The sequence below is a fragment of the Sus scrofa genome, chromosome Y, assembly GCF_054392235.1.
Source record: "Sus scrofa isolate SSC_HxYL_T2T_F1_AM1 chromosome Y, Sscrofa_HxYL_maternal_Yorkshire_Landrace_v2.0, whole genome shotgun sequence".
NCBI classification, from domain to species: Eukaryota; Metazoa; Chordata; class Mammalia; order Artiodactyla; family Suidae; genus Sus; species Sus scrofa.
The window spans coordinates 39,954,946-39,972,581 of record NC_139402.1 but is presented as its reverse complement, the minus strand read 5'-3'; positions in this window follow the sequence as shown (position 1 = coordinate 39,972,581).

The following is a 17,636-nucleotide window of genomic DNA, read 5'->3' as shown; positions in this document are numbered from 1 at the left end:
TTCCTTCTGAAAGGTGCAGTGCCAGAAGTGGCCATGGCAATGATATGATGCCCATGGAGCCTTGTGCCCAAACAACCTCTCTGTGAGAAAAGAGGTGTGTGATGGTCCATATGTGGGACATTCTCAAAATCAAACCTTGAGAGTTCAATGAGGGACACCATGAGCTCTTGCTCTGGAGGAATGTCGAAGTTGATGGAAAGGAGGATCCATCAGATGGGTGGTCCTCTTGGCTCAACCATATTATCTACGTCTTCAGACTCAGAGCCACCACTCTCATCAGGCTCCCAAGCTCAATGTGGATTCTAGAGGCTTGGTGTTTGAACATGTGATATCTTCAGGGGATCAGTGGGCAGAATACCTCAAGGGAGTTCCTCCATGTGAAAAAAGAATTGTGCTTCATGGCCATTTGAAACAAGACATCCTGGTGCACAAACAAGGAAACCATGCCCCAATGCTCTCCGCCAAGCATGAGGCCCTGGATGTAACCCCTGAAGGAGACATTCCCAATGGGGTGTTTTCAGCTCCACACTACTGAATCCATATTTCCATATCCTAAACCACAGGGGAACCCTCCAAACAGAGGCATTTTAACCGAGATGTACCCGGTCTATTTCAGGTGCCTTTTCCACAGGTGGATAAGGACAAGCCCTCCCTCTCTTTGAGTGCTTACCTGGAATGTGGTGCCTGGGGCCAGGCCCAGTGTGTTTGTTGTATCTACAAGCATAAGGAAGGAGAGGTGGGTCGATTGTCTGATCTTCCAGGAGCCCTGTGATGATGCCTGCAATTTGAGGGTATTGAAAGTTCCATCCTGGAAGGGAGTGGGCTCTGTCTCTGACACTCATGAGGCTAGAGAATGAGGAGGTCTATTCCATAGAGACTGGTTTTGGTTGACCGACATCTTGCACGCTGGGCTATGGTTGGCCAGCCCACTGGCCAAGGATGCTCAGACCATTGTTTGGATGCCCAATCCTTGAGACAGGACGAGTCATAGACTTCATATTCTATATCCGCCAGGAACGAGTCCAGAGATCCACACAGAAGCAAATCCACAATACCGCATGGACCACGTAGGGAATGCTGCAGAGAAGCCATTTCTTGGGAGAGCACTCATGTGAATGTTTCACGTGTGTTGCTCTCTGAGTCCAATATTGGGCCCTCCAGACCGAAGTACATGTGAAGTGGTCAGCGGGTCCATAGGAAGGGCTGAATGTGGGAAGTGTTGTGGAAGGATGACCTAGTTGGGGTGCCTCCACACAGCACAGGAAGTCTTTCTGGACCACGGATTTTATACTCGCTCAGACCTAGGATGACAGGGAGAAAAGGCTGGGGGATAACTTGGACCATTTTCTTGGCTAATATATTTCATCCATTATCACCACAGGTCAACTTGTAGCAGGAGGATTTCAGAGAAATGGAAGGGGGGCCAAGGGGCGAGTGAGAGAGCTAGAGAGAAGGAGATGAAAAGAAGGAGAGAGAGAGGTACAGGAGCTCTTGATTCAAGCAACCGTCAATGGCAGGATAATTTCCCCAAGGACATGTCTTGGTTTAAGGTGGATATCCCACAAATGATACAAACCAGCACACTTGTACCAGAGTCTTCTCTCCTTCCTGGCCTGAGTCCCAAAATGTGTCCATTACAACCCCTGCTCCATACTGGAAGACAGGTTTGAAAGCCTTGGCATGGTACCTATATCTTCTCCAATGGCATGGGGTGGAAATCAGGTTAGAAGATATTCCATAGTTTCCTTCCGTGGAAAAGCCTCCTCCCATGGAAAGGGAAGCTCGTGTGTTGTTCTTCTTCCTCCATCGGCCATTGTTTTCCTGTTCAGGCTCCGTGGGGAGTGGGTCTTTTTCAATCACATATGTTCTTTCCAAATGAGATTGTACACTGTGAATTCCTGGGACGCAGTTCTGGAACCACCGTGTTGAGCCTGACACACGTTCAGGGGAAGAGCCATCCTTCTGTAGAGAGCAGGTGGGCACAGAGGAGGTGGAGTTGCCTTGCATCTGAGAAGTTCAGGCCCAATGGTTGCCATGGCAATGGCATGCTGCCCACCAAGCCTTGTGACACCACAGACCCTCTGTGAGAAGAGAGGCGAGGGATGGGCCCAACATGGGAAGCTGTCAAAATCACGCCTCATTTTTTGCACATCGGGCAGGCTGAGCTCAGGAATGAAGGTATGTCGATACTAAATAATAGGAGGATTCATTGGATGTATTGGACAATTCGATGAAAAGAATTCTTTCCAGCAATCTTCTCATGGCCACCATTCTCATCAGGTTCCTGAGTAAATATCCACTGCTCAGGCTTGATTTGGGATTATGATATATCTGAAAGGGACCAGTAAGCTTATCACTTCCAGTCTTTTCCAACAGGGGAAAAAAGCCTCCTAAGTATGAATGGGATGACAAATTTCATTCCAGAGCTCAAACCATGAAAATAGGCCCCTCTGCCTTCCACCAAGGACGAGGCCCTCAGTATCAACCCTGAGGACATATTGGAATGTGGGGAAGGACCATTCCCTGCTTCTGAACGTACACGTCGATAGAGGAAATCACACACTAGCTATCCACAGTATCAAATTTCCCGAGAAGGAAGCTGGGATATGTCTGGTGGGTATTTCACAGGTTGATAAGAATACGTCCTGCCTACTGGGGTGCTGGATGGAAGTGGGCGGACTAGTTCCACTGCTGGCTTGATTGTGGCGTACACAATTGTCAGGAATTTCAGGAGTCCCTCTTCTTCTCCTCCGTGAGCTGTGTGGTGAGGACTACATGGGCAGGTCTTGAGGTTTCCCTCTTGGACGAGAGGGGCCTCTGGCCTGCCAATTGAGGGTCCAGAGAGGGAGGAGGATGCTCCCAAATGGAGACTGGTTTTAGGGGACCGAATCCTTGAACTCTGTCCCACTGTCATTCAGACCCTGCTGAAGGGTGCTCGGACCCCTTCGTAGATGCCATTTCACTGAGACATGGAGTGTCAGAGACTTCATTTCCCAACTCCGCTTAGAAAGTGTCGAGAGATCCACCTCACCAGCCACTTCACAGACCTGATCCCATACGTGAGGTTTGCTGCAGAGAAGTGAATTCTCACTCGGTCCCTTATGTGTAGGTGGTTGAAAAGATGTTGATCTCGGAGTCAAATCTGTGACCATGTAGAACGCAGTACAAATGGGATGGTTATGTGTCAGTGTGAAGGGCTGACAATGGTAAGGTAGTGGTACACTGTGCAAGGTGGAATATCTCCATGCAAACAGAGGAGTTCTTTCAGGAAAAATGCTTTCATATTTGATAGGAGTTTGGAAGACTGATGGAAAATCTTGGTGAAAGACTTTGACTGCTCTCCTGGCTGAGATATGCCCACCTGGACCAGCACAGATCACCTTGGATGAGGAGGATTCGAGAGAATGTGAAGGAGGAAGAAGCCAAGAGAGAGAGTGAGAGAGAGAGAGAGAGAGAGAGAGAGATGAGATTTGGATACAAGCCACATTCCAGGGCTCAGTTTCATTCCCTAGCCCTTCACTCTGTTTCCGGGGACTATTAGACACAAAGGCTCTTTCAGGACTCTTGCCTGAGATTTTCACTCTTTCTTGGCCTGTCTCTAGAAATATGTCGGTTGCAAGCAGTCCTCCCTGTTTGGCACCCATGTCTTCTCTATTGACACGAGGTGTGGTTCAATGTAAATGATACCCTCTATTTTCCCTAATTGGAAAGCTCCCTTCCTATTGAAAAGGCAGCTCATAGGGGGTTCTTCCTCAGTCTTTCCGTGATGTCCTTGTCCAGGGGACTTTGGTTTGGGGGTGTGGAATGATATCTTTTCTCTCCAAAAGAGATTCTGTCCTGTGTATTCGTATGAGGCAGTGACTGGGAGAGCACTTGACCCTGAAGTGCTACACATGTTATCAGAGATCCATCATGATAGAGAAAATTGGGTTCCCCAGTGTGTGGAGTTGCTTTCCTTCTGAAAGGTGCAGTGCCAGAAGTGGCCATGGCAATGATATGATGCCCATGGAGCCTTGTGCCCAAACAACCTCTCTGTGAGAAAAGAGGTGTGTGATGGTCCATATGTGGGACATTCTCAAAATCAAACCTTGAGAGTTCAATGAGGGACACCATGAGCTCTTGCTCTGGAGGAATGTCGAAGTTGATGGAAAGGAGGATCCATCAGATGGGTGGTCCTCTTGGCTCAACCATATTATCTACGTCTTCAGACTCAGAGCCACCACTCTCATCAGGCTCCCAAGCTCAATGTGGATTCTAGAGGCTTGGTGTTTGATCATGTGATATCTTCAGGGGATCAGTGGGCAGAATACCTCAAGGGAGTTCCTCCATGTGAAAAAAGAATTGTGCTTCATGGCCATTTGAAACAAGACATCCTGGTGCACAAACAAGGAAACCATGCCCCAATGCTCTCCGCCAAGCATGAGGCCCTGGATGTAACCCCTGAAGGAGACATTCCCAATGGGGTGTTTTCAGCTCCACACTACTGAATCCATATTTCCATATCCTAAACCACAGGGGAACCCTCCAAACAGAGGCATTTTAACCGAGATGTACCCGGTCTATTTCAGGTGCCTTTTCCACAGGTGGATAAGGACAAGCCCTCCCTCTCTTTGAGTGCTTACCTGGAATGTGGTGCCTGGGGCCAGGCCCAGTGTGTTTGTTGTATCTACAAGCATAAGGAAGGAGAGGTGGGTCGATTGTCTGATCTTCCAGGAGCCCTGTGATGATGCCTGCAATTTGAGGGTATTGAAAGTTCCATCCTGGAAGGGAGTGGGCTCTGTCTCTGACACTCATGAGGCTAGAGAATGAGGAGGTCTATTCCATAGAGACTGGTTTTGGTTGACCGACATCTTGCACGCTGGGCTATGGTTGGCCAGCCCACTGGCCAAGGATGCTCAGACCATTGTTTGGATGCCCAATCCTTGAGACATGACGAGTCATAGACTTCATATTCTATATCCGCCAGGAACGAGTACAGAGATCCACACAGAAGCAAATCCACAATACCGCATGGACCACGTAGGGAATGCTGCAGAGAAGCCATTTCTTGGGAGAGCACTCATGTGAATGTTTCACGTGTGTTGCTCTCTGAGTCCAATATTGGGCCCTCCAGACCGAAGTACATATGAAGTGGTCAGCGGGTCCATAGGAAGGGCTGAATGTGGGAAGTGTTGTGGAAGGATGACCTAGTTGGGGTGCCTCCACACAGCACAGGAAGTCTTTCTGGACCACGGAATTTATACTCGATCAGACCTAGGATGACATGGAGAAAAGGCTGGGGGATAACTTGGACCATTTTCTTGGCTAATATATTTCATCCATTATCACCACAGGTCAACTTGTAGCAGGAGGATTTCAGAGAAATGGAAGGGGGGCCAAGGGGCGAGTGAGAGAGCTAGAGAGAAGGAGATGAAAAGAAGGAGAGAGAGAGGTACAGGAGCTCTTGATTCAAGCAACCGTCAATGGCAGGATAATTTCCCCAAGGACATGTCTTGGTTTAAGGTGGATATCCCACAAATGATACAAACCAGCACACTTGTACCAGAGTCTTCTCTCCTTCCTGGCCTGAGTCCCAAAATGTGTCCATTACAACCCCTGCTCCATACTGGAAGACAGGTTTGAAAGCCTTGGCATGGTACCTATATCTTCTCCAATGGCATGGGGTGGAAATCAGGTTAGAAGATATTCCATAGTTTCCTTCCGTGGAAAAGCCTCCTCCCATGGAAAGGGAAGCTCGTGTGTTGTTCTTCTTCCTCCATCGGCCATTGTTTTCCTGTTCAGGCTCCGTGGGGAGTGGGTCTTTTTCAATCACATATGTTCTTTCCAAATGAGATTGTACACTGTGAATTCCTGGGACGCAGTTCTGGAACCACCGTGTTGAGCCTGACACACGTTCAGGGGAAGAGCCATCCTTGTGTAGAGAGCAGGTGGGCACAGAGGAGGTGGAGTTGCCTTGCATCTGAGAAGTTCAGGCCCAATGGTTGCCATGGCAATGGCATGCTGCCCACCAAGCCTTGTGACACCACAGACCCTCTGTGAGAAGAGAGGCGAGGGATGGGCCCAACATGGGAAGCTGTCAAAATCACGCCTCATTTTTTGCACATCGGGCAGGCTGAGCTCAGGAATGAAGGTATGTCGATACTAAATTATAGGAGGATTCATTGGATGTATTGGACAATTGGATGAAAAGAATTCTTTCCAGCAATCTTCTCATGGCCACCATTCTCATCAGGTTCCTGAGTAAATATCCACTGCTCAGGCTTGATTTGGGATTATGATATATCTGAAAGGGACCAGTAAGCTTATCACTTCCAGTCTTTTCCAACAGGGGAAAAAAGCCTCCTAAGTATGAATGGGATGACAAATTTCATTCCAGAGCTCAAACCATGAAAATAGGCCCCTCTGCCTTCCACCAAGGACGAGGCCCTCAGTATCAACCCTGAGGACATATTGGAATGTGGGGAAGGACCATTCCCTGCTTCTGAACGTACACGTCGATAGAGGAAATCACACACTAGCTATCCACAGTGTCAAATTTCCCGAGAAGGAAGCTGGGATATGTCTGGTGGGTATTTCACAGGTTGATAAGAATACGTCCTGCCTACTGGGGTGCTGGATGGAAGTGGGCGGACTAGTTCCACTGCTGGCTTGATTGTGGCGTACACAATTGTCAGGAATTTCAGGAGTCCCTCTTCTTCTCCTCCGTGAGCTGTGTGGTGAGGACAACATGGGCAGGTCTTGAGGTTTCCCTCTTGGACGAGAGGGGCCTCTGGCCTGCCAATTGAGGGTCCAGAGAAGGAGGAGGATGCTCCCAAATGGAGACTGGTTTTAGGGGACCGAATCCTTGAACTCTGTCCCACTGTCATTCAGACCCTGCTGAAGGGTGCTCGGACCCCTTCGTAGATGCCATTTCACTGAGACATGGAGTGTCAGAGACTTCATTTCCCAACTCCCCTTAGAAAGAGTCGAGAGATCCACCTCACCAGCCACTTCACAGACCTGATCCCATACGTGAGGTGTGCTGCAGAGAAGTGAATTCTCACTCGGTCCCTTATGTGTAGGTGGTTGAAAAGATGTTGATCTCGGAGTCAAATCTCTGACCATGTAGAACGCAGTACAAATGGGATGGTTATCTCTCAGTGTGAAGGGCTGACAATGGTACGGTAGTGGTACACTGTGTAAGGTGGAATATCTCCATACAAACAGAGGAGTTCTTTCAGGAAAAATGCTTTCATATTTGATAGGAGTTTGGAAGACTGATGGAAAATCTTGGTGAAAGACTTTGACTGCTCTCCTGGCTGAGATATGCCCACCTGGACCAGCACAGATCACCTTGGATGAGGAGGACTCGAGAGAATGTGAAGGAGGAAGAAGCCAAGAGAGAGAGTGAGAGAGAGAGAGAGAGAGAGAGAGAGATGAGATTTGGATACAAGCCACATTCCAGGGCTCAGTTTCATTCCCTAGCCCTTCACTCTGTTTCCGGGGACTATTAGACACAAAGGCTCTTTCAGGACTCTTGCCTGAGATTTTCACTCTTTCTTGGCCTGTCTCTAGAAATATGTCGGTTGCAAGCAGTCCTCCCTGTTTGGCACCCATGTCTTCTCTATTGACACGACGTGTGGTTCAATGTAAATGATACCCTCTATTTTCCCTAATTGGAAAGCTCCCTTCCTATTGAAAAGGCAGCTCATAGGGGGTTCTTCCTCAGTCTTTCCGTGATGTCCTTGTCCAGGGGACTTTGGTTTGGGGGTGTGGAATGATATCTTTTCTCTCCAAAAGAGATTCTGTCCTGTGTATTCGTATGAGGCAGTGACTGAGAGAGCACTTGACCCTGAAGTGCTACACATGTTATCAGAGATCCATCATGATAGAGAAAATTGGGTTCCCCAGTGTGTGGAGTTGCTTTCCTTCTGAAAGGTGCAGTGCCAGAAGTGGCCATGGCAATGATATGATGACCATGGAGCCTTGTGCCCAAACAACCTCTCTGTGAGAAAAGAGGTGTGTGATGGTCCATATGTGGGACATTCTCAAAATCAAACCTTGAGAGTTCAATGAGGGACACCATGAGCTCTTGCTCTGGAGGAATGTCGAAGTTGATGGAAAGGAGGATCCATCAGATGGGTGGTCCTCTTGGCTCAACCATATTATCTACGTCTTCAGACTCAGAGCCACCACTCTCATCAGGCTCCCAAGCTCAATGTGGATTCTAGAGGCTTGGTGTTTGAACATGTGATATCTTCAGGGGATCAGTGGGCAGAATACCTCAAGGGAGTTCCTCCATGTGAAAAAAGAATTGTGCTTCATGGCCATTTGAAACAAGACATCCTGGTGCACAAACAAGGAAACCATGCCCCAATGCTCTCCGCCAAGCATGAGGCCCTGGATGTAACCCCTGAAGGAGACATTCCCAATGGGGTGTTTTCAGCTCCACACTACTGAATCCATATTTCCATATCCTAAACCACAGGGGAACCCTCCAAACAGAGGCATTTTAACCGAGATGTACCCGGTCTATTTCAGGTGCCTTTTCCACAGGTGGATAAGGACAAGCCCTCCCTCTCTTTGAGTGCTTACCTGGAATGTGGTGCCTGGGGCCAGGCCCAGTGTGTTTGTTGTATCTACAAGCATAAGGAAGGAGAGGTGGGTCGATTGTCTGATCTTCCAGGAGCCCTGTGATGATGCCTGCAATTTGAGGGTATTGAAAGTTCCATCCTGGAAGGGAGTGGGCTCTGTCTCTGACACTCATGAGGCTAGAGAATGAGGAGGTCTATTCCATAGAGACTGGTTTTGGTTGACCGACATCTTGCACGCTGGGCTATGGTTGGCCAGCCCACTGGCCAAGGATGCTCAGACCATTGTTTGGATGCCCAATCCTTGAGACATGACGAGTCATAGACTTCATATTCTATATCCGCCAGGAACGAGTCCAGAGATCCACACAGAAGCAAATCCACAATACCGCATGGACCACGTAGGGAATGCTGCAGAGAAGCCATTTCTTGGGAGAGCACTCATGTGAATGTTTCACGTGTGTTGCTCTCTGAGTCCAATATTGGGCCCTCCAGACCGAAGTACATATGAAGTGGTCAGCGGGTCCATAGGAAGGGCTGAATGTGGGAAGTGTTGTGGAAGGATGACCTAGTTGGGGTGCCTCCACACAGCACAGGAAGTCTTTCTGGACCACGGAATTTATACTCGATCAGACCTAGGATGACATGGAGAAAAGGCTGGGGGATAACTTGGACCATTTTCTTGGCTAATATATTTCATCCATTATCACCACAGGTCAACTTGTAGCAGGAGGATTTCAGAGAAATGGAAGGGGGGCCAAGGGGCGAGTGAGAGAGCTAGAGAGAAGGAGATGAAAAGAAGGAGAGAGAGAGGTACAGGAGCTCTTGATTCAAGCAACCGTCAATGGCAGGATAATTTCCCCAAGGACATGTCTTGGTTTAAGGTGGATATCCCACAAATGATACAAACCAGCACACTTGTACCAGAGTCTTCTCTCCTTCCTGGCCTGAGTCCCAAAATGTGTCCATTACAACCCCTGCTCCATACTGGAAGACAGGTTTGAAAGCCTTGGCATGGTACCTATATCTTCTCCAATGGCATGGGGTGGAAAGCAGGTTAGAAGATATTCCATAGTTTCCTTCCGTGGAAAAGCCTCCTCCCATGGAAAGGGAAGCTCGTGTGTTGTTCTTCTTCCTCCATCGGCCATTGTTTTCCTGTTCAGGCTCCGTGGGGAGTGGGTCTTTTTCAATCACATATGTTCTTTCCAAATGAGATTGTACACTGTGAATTCCTGGGACGCAGTTCTGGAACCACCGTGTTGAGCCTGACACACGTTCAGGGGAAGAGCCATCCTTCTGTAGAGAGCAGGTGGGCACAGAGGAGGTGGAGTTGCCTTGCATCTGAGAAGTTCAGGCCCAATGGTTGCCATGGCAATGGCATGCTGCCCACCAAGCCTTGTGACACCACAGACCCTCTGTGAGAAGAGAGGCGAGGGATGGGCCCAACATGGGAAGCTGTCAAAATCACGCCTCATTTTTTGCACATCGGGCAGGCTGAGCTCAGGAATGAAGGTATGTCGATACTAAATAATAGGAGGATTCATTGGATGTATTGGACAATTGGATGAAAAGAATTCTTTCCAGCAATCTTCTCATGGCCACCATTCTCATCAGGTTCCTGAGTAAATATCCACTGCTCAGGCTTGATTTGGGATTATGATATATCTGAAAGGGACCAGTAAGCTTATCACTTCCAGTCTTTTCCAACAGGGGAAAAAAGCCTCCTAAGTATGAATGGGATGACAAATTTCATTCCAGAGCTCAAACCATGAAAATAGGCCCCTCTGCCTTCCACCAAGGACGAGGCCCTCAGTATCAACCCTGAGGACATATTGGAATGTGGGGAAGGACCATTCCCTGCTTCTGAACGTACACGTCGATAGAGGAAATCACACACTAGCTATCCACAGTGTCAAATTTCCCGAGAAGGAAGCTGGGATATGTCTGGTGGGTATTTCACAGGTTGATAAGAATACGTCCTGCCTACTGGGGTGCTGGATGGAAGTGGGCGGACTAGTTCCACTGCTGGCTTGATTGTGGCGTACACAATTGTCAGGAATTTCAGGAGTCCCTCTTCTTCTCCTCCGTGAGCTGTGTGGTGAGGACAACATGGGCAGGTCTTGAGGTTTCCCTCTTGGACGAGAGGGGCCTCTGGCCTGCCAATTGAGGGTCCAGAGAAGGAGGAGGATGCTCCCAAATGGAGACTGGTTTTAGGGGACCGAATCCTTGAACTCTGTCCCACTGTCATTCAGACCCTGCTGAAGGGTGCTCGGACCCCTTCGTAGATGCCATTTCACTGAGACATGGAGTGTCAGAGACTTCATTTCCCAACTCCCCTTAGAAAGAGTCGAGAGATCCACCTCACCAGCCACTTCACAGACCTGATCCCATACGTGAGGTGTGCTGCAGAGAAGTGAATTCTCACTCGGTCCCTTATGTGTAGGTGGTTGAAAAGATGTTGATCTCGGAGTCAAATCTCTGACCATGTAGAACGCAGTACAAATGGGATGGTTATGTGTCAGTGTGAAGGGCTGACAATGGTACGGTAGTGGTACACTGTGTAAGGTGGAATATCTCCATACAAACAGAGGAGTTCTTTCAGGAAAAATGCTTTCATATTTGATAGGAGTTTGGAAGACTGATGGAAAATCTTGGTGAAAGACTTTGACTGCTCTCCTGGCTGAGATATGCCCACCTGGACCAGCACAGATCACCTTGGATGAGGAGGACTCGAGAGAATGTGAAGGAGGAAGAAGCCAAGAGAGAGAGTGAGAGAGAGAGAGAGAGAGAGAGAGATGAGATTTGGATACAAGCCACATTCCAGGGCTCAGTTTCATTCCCTAGCCCTTCACTCTGTTTCCGGGGACTATTAGACACAAAGGCTCTTTCAGGACTCTTGCCTGAGATTTTCACTCTTTCTTGGCCTGTCTCTAGAAATATGTCGGTTGCAAGCAGTCCTCCCTGTTTGGCACCCATGTCTTCTCTATTGACACGAGGTGTGGTTCAATGTAAATGATACCCTCTATTTTCCCTAATTGGAAAGCTCCCTTCCTATTGAAAAGGCAGCTCATAGGGGGTTCTTCCTCAGTCTTTCCGTGATGTCCTTGTCCAGGGGACTTTGGTTTGGGGGTGTGGAATGATATCTTTTCTCTCCAAAAGAGATTCTGTCCTGTGTATTCGTATGAGGCAGTGACTGAGAGAGCACTTGACCCTGAAGTGCTACACATGTTATCAGAGATCCATCATGATAGAGAAAATTGTGTTCCCCAGTGTGTGGAGTTGCTTTCCTTCTGAAAGGTGCAGTGCCAGAAGTGGCCATGGCAATGATATGATGACCATGGAGCCTTGTGCCCAAACAACCTCTCTGTGAGAAAAGAGGTGTGTGATGGTCCATATGTGGGACATTCTCAAAATCAAACCTTGAGAGTTCAATGAGGGACACCATGAGCTCTTGCTCTGGAGGAATGTCGAAGTTGATGGAAAGGAGGATCCATCAGATGGGTGGTCCTCTTGGCTCAACCATATTATCTACGTCTTCAGACTCAGAGCCACCACTCTCATCAGGCTCCCAAGCTCAATGTGGATTCTAGAGGCTTGGTGTTTGAACATGTGATATCTTCAGGGGATCAGTGGGCAGAATACCTCAAGGGAGTTCCTCCATGTGAAAAAAGAATTGTGCTTCATGGCCATTTGAAACAAGACATCCTGGTGCACAAACAAGGAAACCATGCCCCAATGCTCTCCGCCAAGCATGAGGCCCTGGATGTAACCCCTGAAGGAGACATTCCCAATGGGGTGTTTTCAGCTCCACACTACTGAATCCATATTTCCATATCCTAAACCACAGGGGAACCCTCCAAACAGAGGCATTTTAACCGAGATGTACCCGGTCTATTTCAGGTGCCTTTTCCACAGGTGGATAAGGACAAGCCCTCCCTCTCTTTGAGTGCTTACCTGGAGTGTGGTGCCTGGGGCCAGGCCCAGTGTGTTTGTTGTATCTACAAGCATAAGGAAGGAGAGGTGGGTCGATTGTCTGATCTTCCAGGAGCCCTGTGATGATGCCTGCAATTTGAGGGTATTGAAAGTTCCATCCTGGAAGGGAGTGGGCTCTGTCTCTGACACTCATGAGGCTAGAGAATGAGGAGGTCTATTCCATAGAGACTGGTTTTGGTTGACCGACATCTTGCACGCTGGGCTATGGTTGGCCAGCCCACTGGCCAAGGATGCTCAGACCATTGTTTGGATGCCCAATCCTTGAGACATGACGAGTCATAGACTTCTTATTCTATATCCGCCAGGAACGAGTCCAGAGATCCACACAGAAGCAAATCCACAATACCGCATGGACCACGTAGGGAATGCTGCAGAGAAGCCATTTCTTGGGAGAGCACTCATGTGAATGTTTCACGTGTGTTGCTCTCTGAGTCCAATATTGGGCCCTCCAGACCGAAGTACATGTGAAGTGGTCAGCGGGTCCATAGGAAGGGCTGAATGTGGGAAGTGTTGTGGAAGGATGACCTAGTTGGGGTGTCTCCACACAGCACAGGAAGTCTTTCTGGACCACGGATTTAAATTTGATGAGACCTAGGATGACAGGGAGAAAAGGCTGGGGGATAACTTGGACCATTTTCTTGGCTAATATATTTCATCCATTATCACCACAGGTCAACTTGTAGCAGGAGGATTTCAGAGAAATGGAAGGGGGGCCAAGGGGCGAGTGAGAGAGCTAGAGAGAAGGAGATGAAAAGAAGGAGAGAGAGAGGTACAGGAGCTCTTGATTCAAGCAACCGTCAATGGCAGGATAATTTCCCCAAGGACATGTCTTGGTTTAAGGTGGATATCCCACAAATGATACAAACCAGCACACTTGTACCAGAGTCTTCTCTCCTTCCTGGCCTGAGTCCCAAAATGTGTCCATTACAACCCCTGCTCCTTACTGGAAGACAGGTTTGAAAGCCTTGGCATGGTACCTATATCTTCTCCAATGGCATGGGGTGGAAATCAGGTTAGAAGATATTCCATAGTTTCCTTCCGTGGAAAAGCCTCCTCCCATGGAAAGGGAAGCTCGTGTGTTGTTCTTCTTCCTCCATCGGCCATTGTTTTCCTGTTCAGGCTCCGTGGGGAGTGGGTCTTTTTCAATCACATATGTTCTTTCCAAATGAGATTGTACACTGTGAATTCCTGGGAAGCAGTTCTGGAACCACCGTGTTGAGCCTGACACACGTTCAGGGGAAGAGCCATCCTTGTGTAGAGAGCAGGTGGGCACAGAGGAGGTGGAGTTGCCTTGCATCTGAGAAGTTCAGGCCCAATGGTTGCCATGGCAATGGCATGCTGCCCACCAAGCCTTGTGACACCACAGACCCTCTGTGAGAAGAGAGGCGAGGGATGGGCCCAACATGGGAAGCTGTCAAAATCACGCCTCATTTTTTGCACATCGGGCAGGCTGAGCTCAGGAATGAAGGTATGTCGATACTAAATTATAGGAGGATTCATTGGATGTATTGGACAATTGGATGAAAAGAATTCTTTCCAGCAATCTTCTCATGGCCACCATTCTCATCAGGTTCCTGAGTAAATATCCACTGCTCAGGCTTGATTTGGGATTATGATATATCTGAAAGGGACCAGTAAGCTTATCACTTCCAGTCTTTTCCAACAGGGGAAAAAAGCCTCCTAAGTATGAATGGGATGATAAATTTCATTCCAGAGCTCAAACCATGAAAATAGGCCCCTCTGCCTTCCACCAAGGACGAGGCCCTCAGTATCAACCCTGAGGACATATTGGAATGTGGGGAAGGACCATTCCCTGCTTCTGAACGTACACGTCGATAGAGGAAATCACACACTAGCTATCCACAGTATCAAATTTCCCGAGAAGGAAGCTGGGATATGTCTGGTGGGTATTTCACAGGTTGATAAGAATACGTCCTGCCTACTGGGGTGCTGGATGGAAGTGGGCGGACTAGTTCCACTGCTGGCTTGATTGTGGCGTGCACAATTGTCAGGAATTTCAGGAGTCCCTCTTCTTCTCCTCCGTGAGCTGTGTGGTGAGGGCTACATGGGCAGGTCTTGAGGTTTCCCTCTTGGACGAGAGGGGCCTCTGGCCTGCCAATTGAGGGTCCAGAGAAGGAGGAGGATTGTCCCAAATGGAGACTGGTTTTAGGGGACCGAATCCTTGAACTCTGTCCCACTGTCATTCAGACCCTGCTGAAGGGTGCTCGGACCCCTTCGTAGATGCCATTTCACTGAGACATGGAGTGTCAGAGACTTCATTTCCCAACTCCCCTTAGAAAGAGTCGAGAGATCCACCTCACCAGCCACTTCACAGACCTGATCCCATACGTGAGGTGTGCTGCAGAGAAGTGAATTCTCACTCGGTCCCTTATGTGTAGGTGGTTGAAAAGATGTTGATCTCGGAGTCAAATCTGTGACCATGTAGAACGCAGTACAAGTGGGATGGTTATCTCTCAGTGTGAAGGGCTGACAATGGTAAGGTAGTGGTACACTGTGTAAGGTGGAATATCTCCATACAAACAGAGGAGTTCTTTCAGGAAAAATGCTTTCATATTTGATAGGAGTTTGGAAGACTGATGGAAAATCTTGGTGAAAGACTTTGACTGCTCTCCTGGCTGAGATATGCCCACCTGGACCAGCACAGATCACCTTGGATGAGGAGGATTCGAGAGAATGTGAAGGAGGAAGAAGCCAAGAGAGAGAGTGAGAGAGAGAGAGAGAGAGAGAGAGAGAGAGATGAGATTTGGATACAAGCCACATTCCAGGGCTCAGTTTCATTCCCTAGCCCTTCACTCTGTTTCCGGGGACTATTAGACACAAAGGCTCTTTCAGGACTCTTGCCTGAGATTTTCACTCTTTCTTGGCCTGTCTCTAGAAATATGTCGGTTGCAAGCAGTCCTCCCTGTTTGGCACCCATGTCTTCTCTATTGACACGAGGTGTGGTTCAATGTAAATGATACCCTCTATTTTCCCTAATTGGAAAACTCCCTTCCTATTGAAAAGGCAGCTCATAGGGGGTTCTTCCTCAGTCTTTCCGTGATGTCCTTGTCCAGGGGACTTTGGTTTGGGGGTGTGGAATGATATCTTTTCTCTCCAAAAGAGATTCTGTCCTGTGTATTCGTATGAGGCAGTGACTGGGAGAGCACTTGACCCTGAAGTGCTACACATGTTATCAGAGATCCATCATGATAGAGAAAATTGGGTTCCCCAGTGTGTGGAGTTGCTTTCCTTCTGAAAGGTGCAGTGCCAGAAGTGGCCATGGCAATGATATGATGCCCATGGAGCCTTGTGCCCAAACAACCTCTCTGTGAGAAAAGAGGTGTGTGATGGTCCATATGTGGGACATTCTCAAAATCAAACCTTGAGAGTTCAATGAGGGACACCATGAGCTCTTGCTCTGGAGGAATGTCGAAGTTGATGGAAAGGAGGATCCATCAGATGGGTGGTCCTCTTGGCTCAACCATATTATCTACGTCTTCAGACTCAGAGCCACCACTCTCATCAGGCTCCCAAGCTCAATGTGGATTCTAGAGGCTTGGTGTTTGATCATGTGATATCTTCAGGGGATCAGTGGGCAGAATACCTCAAGGGAGTTCCTCCATGTGAAAAAAGAATTGTGCTTCATGGCCATTTGAAACAAGACATCCTGGTGCACAAACAAGGAAACCATGCCCCAATGCTCTCCGCCAAGCATGAGGCCCTGGATGTAACCCCTGAAGGAGACATTCCCAATGGGGTGTTTTCAGCTCCACACTACTGAATCCATATTTCCATATCCTAAACCACAGGGGAACCCTCCAAACAGAGGCATTTTAACCGAGATGTACCCGGTCTATTTCAGGTGCCTTTTCCACAGGTGGATAAGGACAAGCCCTCCCTCTCTTTGAGTGCTTACCTGGAATGTGGTGCCTGGGGCCAGGCCCAGTGTGTTTGTTGTATCTACAAGCATAAGGAAGGAGAGGTGGGTCGATTGTCTGATCTTCCAGGAGCCCTGTGATGATGCCTGCAATTTGAGGGTATTGAAAGTTCCATCCTGGAAGGGAGTGGGCTCTGTCTCTGACACTCATGAGGCTAGAGAATGAGGAGGTCTATTCCATAGAGACTGGTTTTGGTTGACCGACATCTTGCACGCTGGGCTATGGTTGGCCAGCCCACTGGCCAAGGATGCTCAGACCATTGTTTGGATGCCCAATCCTTGAGACATGACGAGTCATAGACTTCATATTCTATATCCGCCAGGAACGAGTCCAGAGATCCACACAGAAGCAAATCCACAATACCGCATGGACCACGTAGGGAATGCTGCAGAGAAGCCATTTCTTGGGAGAGCACTCATGTGAATGTTTCACGTGTGTTGCTCTCTGAGTCCAATATTGGGCCCTCCAGACCGAAGTACATATGAAGTGGTCAGCGGGTCCATAGGAAGGGCTGAATGTGGGAAGTGTTGTGGAAGGATGACCTAGTTGGGGTGCCTCCACACAGCACAGGAAGTCTTTCTGGACCACGGAATTTATACTCGATCAGACCTAGGATGACATGGAGAAAAGGCTGGGGGATAACTTGGACCATTTTCTTGGCTAATATATTTCATCCATTATCACCACAGGTCAACTTGTAGCAGGAGGATTTCAGAGAAATGGAAGGGGGGCCAAGGGGCGAGTGAGAGAGCTAGAGAGAAGGAGATGAAAAGAAGGAGAGAGAGAGGTACAGGAGCTCTTGATTCAAGCAACCGTCAATGGCAGGATAATTTCCCCAAGGACATGTCTTGGTTTAAGGTGGATATCCCACAAATGATACAAACCAGCACACTTGTACCAGAGTCTTCTCTCCTTCCTGGCCTGAGTCCCAAAATGTGTCCATTACAACCCCTGCTCCATACTGGAAGACAGGTTTGAAAGCCTTGGCATGGTACCTATATCTTCTCCAATGGCATGGGGTGGAAATCAGGTTAGAAGATATTCCATAGTTTCCTTCCGTGGAAAAGCCTCCTCCCATGGAAAGGGAAGCTCGTGTGTTGTTCTTCTTCCTCCATCGGCCATTGTTTTCCTGTTC